The sequence below is a fragment of the Tursiops truncatus genome, chromosome 20 (genome assembly GCF_011762595.2).
Source record: "Tursiops truncatus isolate mTurTru1 chromosome 20, mTurTru1.mat.Y, whole genome shotgun sequence".
Taxonomy (NCBI): domain Eukaryota; kingdom Metazoa; phylum Chordata; class Mammalia; order Artiodactyla; family Delphinidae; genus Tursiops; species Tursiops truncatus.
The window spans coordinates 31930604-31945326 of record NC_047053.1 but is presented as its reverse complement, the minus strand read 5'-3'; the positions used below and the strand labels follow the sequence as shown (position 1 = coordinate 31945326).

General features: G+C 39.1%; 1 protein-coding gene across 6 annotated transcripts in view; it reads right to left on the bottom strand.

The window, feature by feature from the left end:
* The window catches only part of AATF (apoptosis antagonizing transcription factor), a 102879-nt gene that overhangs the window by 65390 nt on the left and 22766 nt on the right, over positions 1-14723 (bottom strand). The window lies entirely within an intron of this gene.

Genomic DNA, 14723 nt, shown 5'->3' with positions numbered 1-14723 from the left:
GGTAACAATGTGTAAGGTACTTAGAAGAGCGTCTGCAGTAAACTGTGAGTTCTTAAATTTAATAAGTTTGACACACTCCTTCCCTGCCTGTCATCATAACCAATAATTTTTTTCCTTTGGTGTTTCTTTCTCAGATATTTTTCTACAGGTTACCCATTGACCTCTTGGATTATCCCTTTACTGATCAACTCCTTAAGCAATTCCTTCTCTTCTGAAGAGCACAGCTTAGTCCTGGGGTCCCTACCACCACCACCACCACCACACCCTCCCCCAGGAGATCTCCTTTGCCTCTGGTGTGAGCTACCACCTCATTCATTCAATCTCCCAACACATACCCTTAAGGAAGGTTCCAGTTCACGAATAGAAACCCAAGTTAATGACTTTCTGTTTGCAGTACAGTCAGCCCTCGGTATCCTCAGGGGATTGGTTCTAGGAGCTCTCCCCCAGGATAACGAAACCCATGGATGCTCAAGTTCCCTATATGAAAGGGCCTAGTATTTGCATGTAACCTACACGCATCCTCCCACATACTTTAAATCATCTCTAGATTACGTACAACTAGTACAATGTAGATGCTATAAAAATCGTTGTGAATACTACGTAAATAGTTGCTAGAGTGCTGCAAATTCAAGTTTTGCTTTTTGGAACGTTCTGACATTTTTTCTTTCCAAGTATTTCTGATCCAAAATTGGTTGAATCCACGGATGCGGAACCCAAGGATATGGAGGTTCCATTGTACTGAACTGTGTATTAAAATTCTGCACACCAAGAATATGTTCTCACCTGATTCTCCTCACGACCAAAAGGATGCACGTGTAATAAAGCTGGTCAGGATTAAGTTTAAAGTCTATGACCAAGAACTTTCAGAATAAAATCTGGCCCGCTGAGAACCAAACTCTTACCTTCTTTATCAGCAAAATCCTACTAAAGGGGCTAAATGGACGTGGATAACTACTAGTTAAGTTTTGACAGCACTCAGACATCTCGCTTTATAATCAAAACTTTCCCATTTCCAGTAACTGCCAAGAAAATCTTCACATGGATGCCCCATCACTCCCTCAAACACCATGTCAGAAACAAAACTTTTTTCTTCCAACCTAATACTTCTCCTTTGTCTGATTCTCTCACCTCTGTCTAATGTTTTCACAGGAGATCACTGACATTTTGGAGCCCTTATTCAATATGTTCAGTCAGTTGCTAAATCCTGTGGTTTCCATACTTCCTATCACTAACAGTTGTCCATCTGTCTCTGGCTATGCTTCGATCACTCCTTCCCACTTTCCTTTAAGTAACTGTAATCTTCTCACAAGCATCCTTACTCTCATTTAGCAATCCCTACATTCATTTTTATTTTATATTCTAGACTAACCTCAGCCCACACGAACTTCAGTTTAAGTGATTTTTATGAATTTGATTCTATCTCTTCGGCTTCTACCTTGCGCAGCATGAGTAGCTTCCTCACTATTTTACATCTCAACCTATTTCATCAATGGGACACCAACACATGACTCAGACAAGTTCTCCAAACAGATCACACTGCAGCATTCCATTTCAACATACGGCTAAGAGCTTACCTGAGAAAGCCTCTGCAGATTGGTCAGAAGGAACTCAATAACCCAACAGCTACTTTGCATTCCTCCAATAATCTCCGTATAAGACTATACAGGGACTTCCCTGGTGGTCCAGTGGTTAAGAATCCGCCTTCCAATGCAGTGGACCTGGGTTCGATCCCTGGTCAGGGAACTAAGATCCCACAGGCCTCAAGGCAAGTAAGCCTGCGCGCTGCAACTACCAAGCCTGCATGCCCTGGAGGCCACACGCCACAACTAGAGAGAAGCCTGAGCGCTGTAACTAGAGAAGCCCGTGAGCCACAATGAAAGATCCCGCATGCCACAAATAAGACCCGTCACAGGGACTTCCCTGGTAGCACAGTGGTTAAGAATCCACCTGCCGGGCTTCCCTGGTGGCGCAGTGGTTAGGAGTCTGCCTGCCGATGCAGGGGACGCGGGTTCATGCCCTGGTCCGGGAGGATCCCGCATGCCGCGGAGTGGCTGAGCCCGTGAGCCGCTGAGCCTGCGCTCCGCAGCGGGAGAGGCCACAACAATGAGAGGCCCGCGTACCGCAAAAAAAAAAAAAAAAAAAAAAAAAAAAGAATCCACCTGCCAATGCAGGGGACACGGGTTCAATCCCTGGTCCGGGAAGATCCCACATGCCGTGGAGCAACTAAGCCCATGCACCATAACTACTGAGCCTGCACTCTAGAGCCTGCAAGCCACAACTATTGAGCCTGCGTGCCACAACTACTGAAGCCTACGCTCCTAGAGCCCGTGCTCCGTAACAAGAGAAGCCACCGCAATGAGAAGCCCGCACGCAGCAACGAAGACCCAACACAGCCAAAAAAAGAAAAAAAAAAAGACCTAATGCAGCCAAAAAAAATTAATTAATTAATAAAAATAATAAAATAAAATATTGTTCTTGTAGCCAAAAAAAAAAGGACTGGGGCTTCCCTGGTGGCACAGTGGTTGAGAGTCCGCCTGCCAATGCAGGGGACATGGGTTTGTGCCCTGGGTGTGGGAAGATCCCACATGCCGCGGAGCAGCTGGGCCCGTGAGCCATGGCTGCTGAGCCTGCGCGTCCGGAGGCTGTGCGTCGCAACGGGACTGCAACGGGAGAGGCCACAACAGTGAGAGGCCCGCATACCGCAAAAAAAAAAAAAAAGGACTATATAAATACAACTTGCTTATTTAAATGTAACAGAAGATCCTTGACCACATCTTTTCTAAATTCCACATTCTAATACTTTTATAATCAGTACATATCCACACCACTTGGGAGGACCTGCAATACCTAAATATTACCTGAAAAAAATCCAAAATGCCTTGTGTTCTAAACCCAGGTTCTCCACCTGTTACTCTGAATCTTAACAAAACAAACAAACAAAAAAACCTTTCCACCAAATATAAAAATAAAAAGTTACTCTCATGAAGAAGAAAAAAGTATCACAGAATTATTCTTCGGACAGTTTTGGGGAAATGGATTAGGCACAAACAAGATGAGAAGTAGGCAAGAAGAATAAAAAGAATAAAGATATAATAATTTTTTTTTTTTTTTTTTTGCGTTATGTGGGCCTCTCACTGTCGTGGCCTCTCTCGTTGCGGAGCACAGGCTCCGGACGTGCTGGCTCAGCGGCCATGGCTTATGGGCCTAGCCGCTCCGCGGCACGTGGGATCTTCCCAGACCGGGGCACGAACCCGTGTCCCCTGCATCGGCAGGCGGACTCTCAACCACTGCGCCACCAGGGAAGCCCAAGATATAATAATTTTAAAAGAGAAGAATTACTTTAAATGTGCTAAGTGTGTAACTAGGATAATGCAAAATTATGTATATAAACATGTAAATTTTTAAAGTAATGAGGAAAGCAGAGAATACAAATAACTACAAATATTAGGTTACCACAAATGATCATCTATGAAAAGAGCTGAATATTATAAACAGAGATTCCATATAGCTAAGGTTCTGAAAGTTATGTTACAGCCAGAACCTTAAGAAAATAGAAGAGACACTAATACTTGGAAGGAAGCCCATGAAAACGCCGAAATCTCCTCTCATCCAAATTCTGTGCAAATATGAACCATTGTTTTTACCTCCTTTTCTAGAAACAGCTACATCTTAAGAGAGCCCATGTTCTCCAAAGTGAAACTACAAATCAATTTTGCATTTGCAAAGTAGTCTTCAAAATTCCCAAGCCTAAACCTTGAAAATATTAGGCTATGTGAAATAAGTCAGTTGCAAAAGGACAGATATTGTGTGATTACACTTATATGAGATATCTAAAAAAATGGTCAAACAGAAAATAGAAGGGTGGTTACCAAGGGCTGGGAAGAGGTGGGAATGGGGACTTATTGTTTAATGGACACAGAGTTTCAATTTGGGATGATGAAAAAGGTTTTGAAATGGACAGTGGTAATGGTTGCATAACAATGCAAATGTACTGGCTACTGAACTGTACACTTTAAAATGGTTAAAAATGGTAAATTTTATGTCATATCTATTTTACCACAATTTTTAAAAACACCTTAAAAAAACCCTAAGACCAAAGTAGTAATAATTCTACCATCCCAGTCTATCTCTCTACAGAAAAAAATCGTCTACATTCCTTCAACCTGGAGCCTGGTCCAAAAGAACAATGGAATATTATTCAGCCTTAAAATGGAGAGGAGGAAAAAAAAAAAAAAAAAATGGAGAGGTGGGCTTCCCTGGTGGCGCAGTGGTTGAGAGTCCGCCTGCCGATGCAGGGGACACGGGTTCGTGCCCCGGTCCGGGAGAATCCCAGATGCTGCGGAGCGGCTGGGTCCGTGAGCCATGGCTGCTGAGCCTGCGCGTCCGGAGAACAGGCTCCGCAACGGGAGAGGCCACAGCAGTGAGAGGCCCACGTACCGCAAGGAAAAAAAAAAAAAAGGAGAGGAATTCTGACACATGTTACCACATGGATGAACCTTGAGGACATTATGCTAAGTGAAATAAGCCAGTCACAGAAGGACAAATCCTGTATCATCCCACTTATATGAGGTACCTAGAGTAGCCCAATTCATAGCAACAGAAACGGTGCTTGCCAGGGGCTGGGGCAAGAGGGAAATGGAGATTTGTTCTTTAATGGGTATAGAGTTTTAGTTCTGCAAAATCAAAAAGTTCTGGAGACTGGCTGCACAACAATGTGAATATATTTAGTACTACTGAACTGTACACTTAAAACAGGATAGTAAATTTCATGTTACGTGTCTTTTTACAATAAAAAATTATAAGAACAGGAAAATCAAGTGCCTGTCCCTTACTTCCTCTAGTACCATGTGTCCATGATCTAAAATATGAGATCAAGAACCATGCAGGGAAGAAGCTGCAAAGCAGTTCATAATGTTTATGGCTGCTTGCCCCCAACAAGCAAGTCATAATTTGACTCTCTAATGTAACATAACCAAGAATTCTGAAAACGTCCAACAAAAAGACTACTACTTTTAAGGGCCACTTTCAAGTAGCTACACAAGCCCTTTTTTTTTTGTTCAAGTCAGTTTTTAAAAATCCATCGCAGATATATTAGACAGCATATCAATCCAACAAGAAAGCAGAGAGCCAATATCAGTAAATCAAAGTGTGCCTTTCTGTTAATACTCTCTCATATGTTCTCATTTTATACACCCCTTCACCCAGTCAGAAAGTAGCCCTAAAGTATTTAAGCTCCATTCAGGGATAGCACCACCATGCATCAAAGTGTCAAGAGACCTACCAGAGGTGAAATCTGCAATTCTGTGCTGCTAACCACCAAAAAAAAAAAAAAAAAAAAAAAAGTTTATCAAAGTCAAGGCACCAGTGGCCAACACATGGACAACCTCCTGCGAAGAGATTTAGAAGCCAGAGCCCAATTCTTGTTTCTCTGTGATATTAGGGCCACATCTCCTTCTAGTAAAATTTTATGTAAAACCTGAAGAGACGATGAGCAATCCTCTGCTGGTCGCAGTAGGCCTCCTGGAAGCCACAGCTGACGAGGATGAGGAAAGACTCTCTCCCAGAGGCTCAAATCCAATAGTGAATTCTTCGCAGCCAAAAACCAAACCAAAACAAGCAACTCTCTTTAGCATTCATACAGGGCTGAATTCTATTTGTTCAACCCTATGAATGTGAAAGGGAATGGAATCAACAGTTTCTAGTTCACCTCTAGCTTTTCTCCCAATTAGCGTCAGAGTTAAAAATTAACAAAAGCTGCAGATACTTTCTTCTTGTTCAAACGAACAAGCCCAAACAGTAATACTGACAGAATTCGGAATTATGATACAGTGGAGCCTTCACGTAGTTCTTTGTTGAAGAAGTTAGGGCACCTGGCCACAAAACAAATGGCGACCGTCAAGGACATATATGCTTATTTTGTCTTACATGGTCCATTTCCAGAGGCTTTTCCCTTAAGAGGAGATTAAGAAGGACCTATGCCTCACCTTATTACCAAGATTCAACCCAAGCACCTGGGCACTGGCTTTAGGAATAATTTCCCAAGTAGAGAATAAAAAAAAAGAGTACTTTACTAAGGGTCAGGAGCCCTGTATCCTAACTGACACTATCACCAACTAGTCATTTTCCACTGAGTGGACCAATTTAATCTCTTCAAGTCCCAATGGTCTCATCTATAAAATGTAGATAATCCTTTGCCTGCTTATCTTACAGAATTAAGGTGAAAAATAGCAAATGCTTTTATATATTAAGGTATTCTGCCAATTTTTTTAATGCTGTAGAAAGAGAAAGTACATTACTATCACAAAATCAGCGTCTTTCACATGGTGAAAATCTCTAGCTCTGCCTGTTCTTATCTACAGCAATAGGACTGAACTAGTATATTCATACATTCCTATATTAAGTATTCATTTACACACTACCCATATGCAAGCATTCTATATATAAAATGTCACCAATCTAAAAACCATTTTCACTTAACAGCTTTATTTTTTTCCCTGATTCATCTAGGCTGTTCGATGTAAACAAAACTGTAGGCAGAGAATAAGTGTGGACATGGGCACACAGTTCATTAATTAGATTATAAGCCAATAAGTAAAACTTCTGGCAAGGGGATGGAGGGCAACGGGAAGAGCAAATGTATAAAGTAAAATAAAGCTCACCTTATCAGTTTTTAAATATCCACACCATTATTTTTTAAGTAAATATGCAAGCATACAATTATGTATGTGCAAGTAATATAAACTCCCACATTCCTACTACCCCAGATATATACATTGAGGTAGAATATACAGATTCCAAGAGCATTTTTTTTTTCTTTCCTCCTTCTAAAGTAACTCTAGGACTGCAGCTAAACTATAGGTCAAAAGGACACACGATATACTGGCCTGAGAACAATACTTTTCATTCAAATCCATACAAGCCTGCCACTTGCAGCAGTCATCCCCGGCAATTAATCCCCCAAGAAAGACGTTTGATTAAATCTTTTCAAGCAAATCCTTTGCTTTGCTTTTGTTAGTTCACTTCTTGTCAACATCCATTAAAATATGCCTTTAATTCTCCCACAATCTTAAAAAACACCGATTCCACTGTCTTCAACTTTAATCAACTGTATGGCCGGCATTTTTCATTTCATAATAATGTGCTGCTTGGAATTCAAGAGGCAGGCTCAGCATCAATCATCTGGTAAGAATTTTTCCACTGCAATAAATATGCAAATGAGGAGAGCCAGTCAGTCGTATTTCAGGCCCGACTTGCTAGTGTTTTAAAAAAGACACAAATTTATTAATTGCCGGTGGCCAGAGGAATCCTATTACTTTGGGCATTGATTACAAAGCTGTGTGAGTGATTATTGTGCAACTCGCGGGCTACCCAGGCATGAGGAAAAATTATTAAAGCAAGGCAGAGATTATCAACTCGGAATAACAATAAGCCTTAACATTTAGGCCCTAACTTCTTCAACAAAGAATTACGTGAAGGCTGCACTGTATCATAATTCCGAATTCTGTCAGTATTACTGTTTGGGCTTGTTCTATATTCCCCAAGCAGGATGGCGTTACCAGTAAGAAAGAGCACTGCAGGTTACAAATTCCTTAACACCCACTGTGTGGATGAGTCGCTATCATTTCCAGTGTGGGTGCAACTAGAATTTTTATATATCCATGTAGGTATACACATACACAGGTGTGGGCATGTATATAACCCCCCGATTTATTAGAGAAACAGATGTACTCTTAGGAGGACCATATTTCGACTGGAACAGTAGAAGTAGTTCTGTCCCACTCTGTTGGTTGGTTCTGTGAACCAAAAGTAGGATCTTTTTTTTTAATGGTACAAAATCACCACCAGGATAACTTTTCCAAAGCAGAGTGTGGGGACTTATATTCTAAAATCATGACAACTAATCCAAAAGCAGACTTGGGTTTTCCGACCTCAGGGAGCCCCATGGTAGAAGGCATGCAGTCTGTGCAGGGGTCTATGAGGAAATGATTTGATGGGCTAATTCTGAATGCAAAGTATTTTTGTGAGAAACATTCAGCCTAAGACATATTAAATCAAGTAAGAAAGAGGACTCAGTGGACAAAACTTATTTTTTCTCTTAAGAGAATGATGTAGGGAATTGGGGAGTAAGTGGAAGTTGAAATAAGGGAGAGGTGAAGAGACATAGGATAAGATATGTTGGGTGAGCCCCCTCACAGAAAGAAACCAAAAGGAAAAATCCTTCCCATTTTACATTACTGTCGCACTAAGTAACATGATAGATAGTGTGCATTTGAGTTCTGTGGAGGGACATCCCACTCAAGCTGTAATTTCTGACCAGGTATGAATGTGTAAGGAAGGGAAAAGAAGTGCAGAATTTCTTAGGTTTCCCTGAATACTCTCTCAAATACCTTGATGAAGTGTGTCAATAAATCCTTAAAAAGCCCTACAGGACACAGCAATCTAACTGATCAATGTACTTTCCGAAATCCACTAGCTACCTTCCCTTTCACAGTTCCTAGACAACCTCCATTGTTCCAGAGTACTTACCTGAAAAGGGAAATTTATTTTTCCCCTTTAAACAGAAAGGGTAAATGCTCAGAGCACTGAGGTACTTAAAATCCAAGTTTATTTACCACAGTAATTGCTTAAACTGTCTAATATAGGAGTTACCCTGGGAGAGTGGAGATACTTTCATTTTTATTTGATATACTTTTGAACTGTTTGAATATTTTATAAGCACATATTACTCTTACAATTTAAAATGCTATAAAGTTTAAACTCTGAAGTAAGGGAACTTGTTAAAAATAAAATTAAAACCACAATCCAAGTAACCTTCTGATTCATATAAAATAGTCTGATCCTTTCATATTAAAAAGCCTTTAAATAAACAGGTAGTGAACTGTCCCGAACCAAGTGCCCAAATTCTCTATACAGTATGGGTCTGGAAATGGGGGTTCCCATGCAGTTAATCCTTCCTCTCTCAGTATCCTTCACAGCATTGCTACAACACATATTGTACTGTGCATGTTGTAAGCAGCTTGAGACACAGACCTTGTCCTGCCACTCTAGCAGCCAACACATCACTTGGGCCATAAAAAGTACTCTACAAATATTTCAGTTCCAGAGAATTGATGCCCAAGTCACATGACAGAACATCTAACTACACTATCATTTCCAAATCTAAATGCTGACAAGCAAACAAAATGTGGACTCCCTATCTGCTACCTTCAACAACTGTGTATCCTCAACAAACTGACCTTTTGTTAACAGAAGCAAGGTAATCAAGCTTAACTTTTTCCTTATTTGAACACGCCAACTATAAGATGTATAGGCTACTCCTAAGAGTCTCAAAACCACTGTATCAGATTTAAGAACTTACAAACATGAAAATAATTAACAATTTTTGTTAGGCATGTTACAATGCATTCTCATGAAAAGTCATTATCGCCACTTGGATAAACTGAGGCTCAGAAAATAAAAGATTATTTTATTTGCGTTCCTTTTAATATTAGCGAAGGTAAGCACTGCTTATTCATCAACCCAAAAATGAAACACGTTGAGATGCTGCTTTCATGTAAAAACATTTAAATGATGCTTAAAAAGTGGTTTACCTATCTCCACACCTTGCTGTGAGCATCCTGAGGCAGGGACTGAACCGCTCACCTTGGTATACTGGGTGTTGGCAAACGGCAGACTCCACACTGTTGAATGAATAACTGAATAAAAATGACATCCTAATATTCTTCCTGGCATGTGCTTTTTGTGTGTGCATTTCAAATCTCCAAAGAACTAACTATAAGTATAGTACCAGTATTTATTTATATAACCCCTTTAAGAAGAGGGAAACAAATACTGTGGCCACAGAGCTATAGCCTAAGAAAAAAACTATTACCACTATTAAGATTAATAGCTAACACTTATCAAGGACCTACTAAGTACCAGACACTAGCCTGAGCACTTTTCATGTAGTAACTCATTTAAATCCTCACAACAATCCTTTCAGGTACATACTATTATTATATCACCGTTATACAGATGAAGAAAATGAAACACTACTACAAGCTTTAAAAAAAAACTGCACGTTTTTCATTTTCTAGATCAATGTACCTTTATGGGATATGTATCAAAACTACCTGGAAAACGAAATGAAATTTTCAATTCCAAAAAAATGACAAAACTGCCCTCCTCAATACCATGACACAATAAAAAGCACTAGTGAGGGGACTTCCCTGGTGGTCCAGTGGTTAAGACTCCATGCTCCCAATGCAGGGGGCCCGGGTTCGATCCCTGGTCAGGGAACTAGATCCCGCATGCTGCAACTAAGACCCAGCACAGCCAAATAAATAAATAATTTAAAAAACAAACAAACAAAAAACAGTAGTGAGTTTCTGTTAAAATGCTATATCTAAATTTGGTCCTCACACTTGAAAAAACAAAGTGGAGAAATTAAAGAAAGCCCAAATCATACGGATGGTCCTGTAAGACAAGATAAAAGAATATTTGCTTAACCCGAAAAAGAAAATGTTAAGAAATGGATTAATAGTCTCCAAAATTCAAATGGCCAAATACATCCAAAAAAAGATGCTTAGCCTTACTTAAAAAAAAAAAAAATTAAAGCAATGTGATACTTTTCTGATAGTGCTTGATGCTGGCAAGAATGTGAAGGGGCACTCTCCATACACAACTGATAAGAGTTAATTAGCTCAACGGATCCTGAAAGCAATCTGGCAAAAAGTATCAAAGTTTTACAAACGCATGCCTCCTGACCCTACTATTCCACTTCTAGAAATTAATTCTAGAGAAATAATCAGATAAGAAAGCAAAGAGGTGGCTACAAAAACATTAATTTTTAGCATTATTTATAATAGGTAAAAACAGCAAACATCTTAAGTGCCCATTTATAAGGTATTTAGCCAAATAACTTTCTGGGCAGCTGTTGAAAAGGATAAGTATAAACAGAATTTGGTCTGAATACACTAAACCATAAATACTTTGGGGGATAACTGAAGTAATCTGAGTATGGAGTGGACATATTACTTAGGACTGTTAGGAAGTATTGATTTGGTTAGAGGAGATGACCGTGTTACATAGGAAACACTCTTACTTTTTAGAGCTATTTATAGAAGTATTTAGAGGCAAAATGACATGATGATGAGTACTTTAAAATACTTCAGGAAAAAAAATGAAAACAAAGATAGCATATTTTTTTTTTTAAAGAAAGAACAGGTGGGCTTCCCTGGTGGCGTAGTGGTTGAGAATCTGCCTGCCAATGCGGGGGACGTGGGTTCGGGCCCTGGTCTGGGAAGATCCCACATGCCACAGAGCAACTGGGCCCGTGAGCCACAACTACTGAGCCTGCGCGTCAGGAGCCTGTGCTCCGCAACAAGAGAGACCGTGATAGTGAAAGGCCCCCGCACCGCGATGAAGAGTGGCCCCCGCTTGCCGCAACTAGAGAAAGCCCTCGCACGAAACAAAGACCCAACACAGCCAAAACTAAATAAATAAATTTTTAAAAAATCTTTCCCTAAAAAAAAAATAACAGGTAAGACATATTTATTAACGTGGGAAGATGGTTTTAGGTCAACGTATCCTTATGATCTCATTTACAGTTTAAAAAAAGGTTAAATTGACATAAATACCTAGAAGAATATACACCAAACTGCTAGAGAGAGTTCTCTCTGAAGAGCACTATTAATAGAAAGGAAAAAGAGGACTTTCACCATCCATGTTACATATTTCAGGATTAGGTCAGGGGGAGGGGGATAATTAGTACTGTTTGAAAAAGAATTTTTTTTTACTACAAACTTCACTTTAATAATTTTTTTAAAAAGCTGATTAAGATTAAATAAATATATTCAAGTACACAGAGAGGTCTTCTGAAGTAGATATAATTCTTCCTGTCAACAGAATAATCAAACAAAAAGACAGATTAAAATAAAAGCAGGAGAAATTAGAAGTAGCCATACATTTGATTGACAAGAAGATCACCCATCCCTAGAACTAATTTAAAATTTTCCCTGTATGGTCACAAAAGAAATATGAAAGACCAATAAATGTAAGGAAAAAATGTTTACCCTCGTTAAACGCTGGGGAATGTAAATTTTTAAAAAATGCAAATTAAAAGAAGCAGAAACCATTTTCCACCTATCAAAGTGACAAAGATGAAACAAAATTATAATATCCAGGGTTGACAAGGATAAGGGAAACTGACATTCATATAAAGAAGATGAAAATGTAAACTGATCCAGCTTTTCTGGAGGGCGACTTGGCCATACAGATCAAATGCCTTAAAATTGTGCATATCCTTAGAACACATACTAATTCCACACCTAGAAATTTATTTTATGAAACAAAGTTATCACAGATGTGAGTAAAGATTTAGTAACAATAATGTTTACTGCATTATTTATAAAAATGAAAAACTGGAAACAATCCAAATGTCCAACAATAAAGAACTAGTTAAACTACCCATATGATAGAAAGTCTCTGCTGCCATTAAAAATAATGCTGTAGAACAATATTTAATGACATGGAAAAATATTCATGATCTCTGTTAAGTAGAAAAAAGCACACTGCAAAACAGAATATAGAATATGGTTCCATTTTTGTTCTAACTACACACCCACAGAGGGAAAGAAAACCAGAAAATATTTATACCATATACCAAAATATTAAAAGTACATAACTCCAGCTGCTGAGATTGAGGAAGATTATTTCCTTACTTTCCCTTGGCCATTTTCTAAATTTTATATAATGAATATGTAGCACATTTATAATAAGAAAAACACATTTTTATCTTTTTCTTTATCACTTAAAAAAAGTCTTGCCTGCCTAGGGGAGGGACTAGATCATCTGATCCCCCAAGGGCCCTTCTAGCTCTCTTACTGAAAAAGCAGTACGAAGGAATGATCTTTAGAAAAACTGAAGGATGCATTTACGATTCACACTCTAAGCCTTCTGTTTTACAACAAATTCATCTCCATCTCTCTCCTGCCTTCATTCCTTTAAGCTTTGGCATTTATTCCATTTCTTTATTCCCTCATACTTTCTTTAAAGGGAAGATTAAAAAAAAAAAAACACAGATTAGAGTAGTTCAGACTATGTGCATAGTGATGGTCTAGAGCAGTGGTTCTGAAGCAAAGCAGACGTCATACTGGCCTTGCCTCTAACTGTGTGGCCTTAACCAGGTTACTTAACCTAAGACTTGATTTCCTCTTCTGTACAACATAGTTATCAGCCAGCCCCTATTTCACAGGCTGCCATGAGAACTAAATGAGACACTCGTAAAAACTTAATACAGTGCATGGGGAGTAGTGCCAACTAACAAATGGGAGCTATTTTTATTATTTTTAGAGGATAGTGGCATCCTGCATTGTACTTGCTCAATAAAATACCAAGATAGAAGTAAATTAACCAACCCAATTCTCAAAAGGTCACTTCTGATTTCTTTTCCCTCGTGTTCTTCTACCGCATGAGCCTTACTGAGGACACGGGAAATGCTTTCTAATCACTCGAGTTAGCACATTTGTCTCTGCCCTCTTCCAAACCCCCACCACTGCTGACATTCACGTAGCATAGATTATGTGCCATCTTAAGGACGAAAGAATCTTTAAGATTATCTGAACAGCCCCTCTACCTATAAAAATTTTCCTTGCATGAAACAATATGAATAGCTAGTAAAAACTCTTCTCAAAATAGTAGCATTTTGGACTTATACAGAAGCAAATTTATTCAACTGCCTCAAGAAAAACAGAATCTGGGAGATTTGAGACTAAACACCAAGCAAAAACAATCAATATTACATGAGAGCAAATGAAAAATTACCAAAGAACTCAAACGAAAGTGTAGTCCAAGCACAACAAACTTTCAAAGCAAGTAATATGGGCAAATTTATTTGGGGATAGGTAATAAATTTAATAATTATAATAATCAAGAGAGAATTGTCTAAAGGTATCATGACATACTGACTTTCTCTAAGATAATTTATAACTAACATAATAATAGCCTTTGCTTTTATTCCCCACACCTCCCAATCTCCTCTCCTTGTCAAACTTCCATTAAAGCTTAATGGAGGGCTTCCCTGGTGGCGCAGTGGTTGAGAGTCCGCCTGCCAATGCAAGGGACACAGGTTCGTGCCCCAGTCCGGGAAGATCCCACATGCCGTGGAGTGGCTGGGCCCATGAGCCGTGGCCGCTGAGCCTGCGTTTCCGGAGCCTGTGCTCCACAATGGGAGAGGCCACAACAGTGAGAGGCCCGCGTACCGCGCAAAAAAAAAAAAAAAAAAAAGCTTAATGGAAAAATATATATAGTGGAAGAAAATATATATTAAATATATTAAAATATCTGGAAGAATACATTTCCATTGTTTTCTCTGAGAAGGAGGTATGGGAATTTGGGAAAGTGGAAGAACTTTCACATACACCTCTACTGTTTATGTATTTTTTTTACCGTGAAGATTTTATATATACCTTTATATATAAAGATATATGTAAAGATTTTACATATATATTGTAATGGAAGAGTATAAGGACAAATTAAATTAAGTCCCATAAAAGCCCTAGCAAGTTTCATAAATATCAGGGGAAAAAAGGTCTCCACTCTTTCGAAAAATGCTTTGCAGCTTCTCATGGTATTTTTAAAGATGGACTAGCTACTGTTGGGAAAATACATTATAAGTAGGTAAGCATTAGCCATGGTTGAAACTGGAAAGCAGGAACCTGCTAAACCAGTGATCTGATTTCACA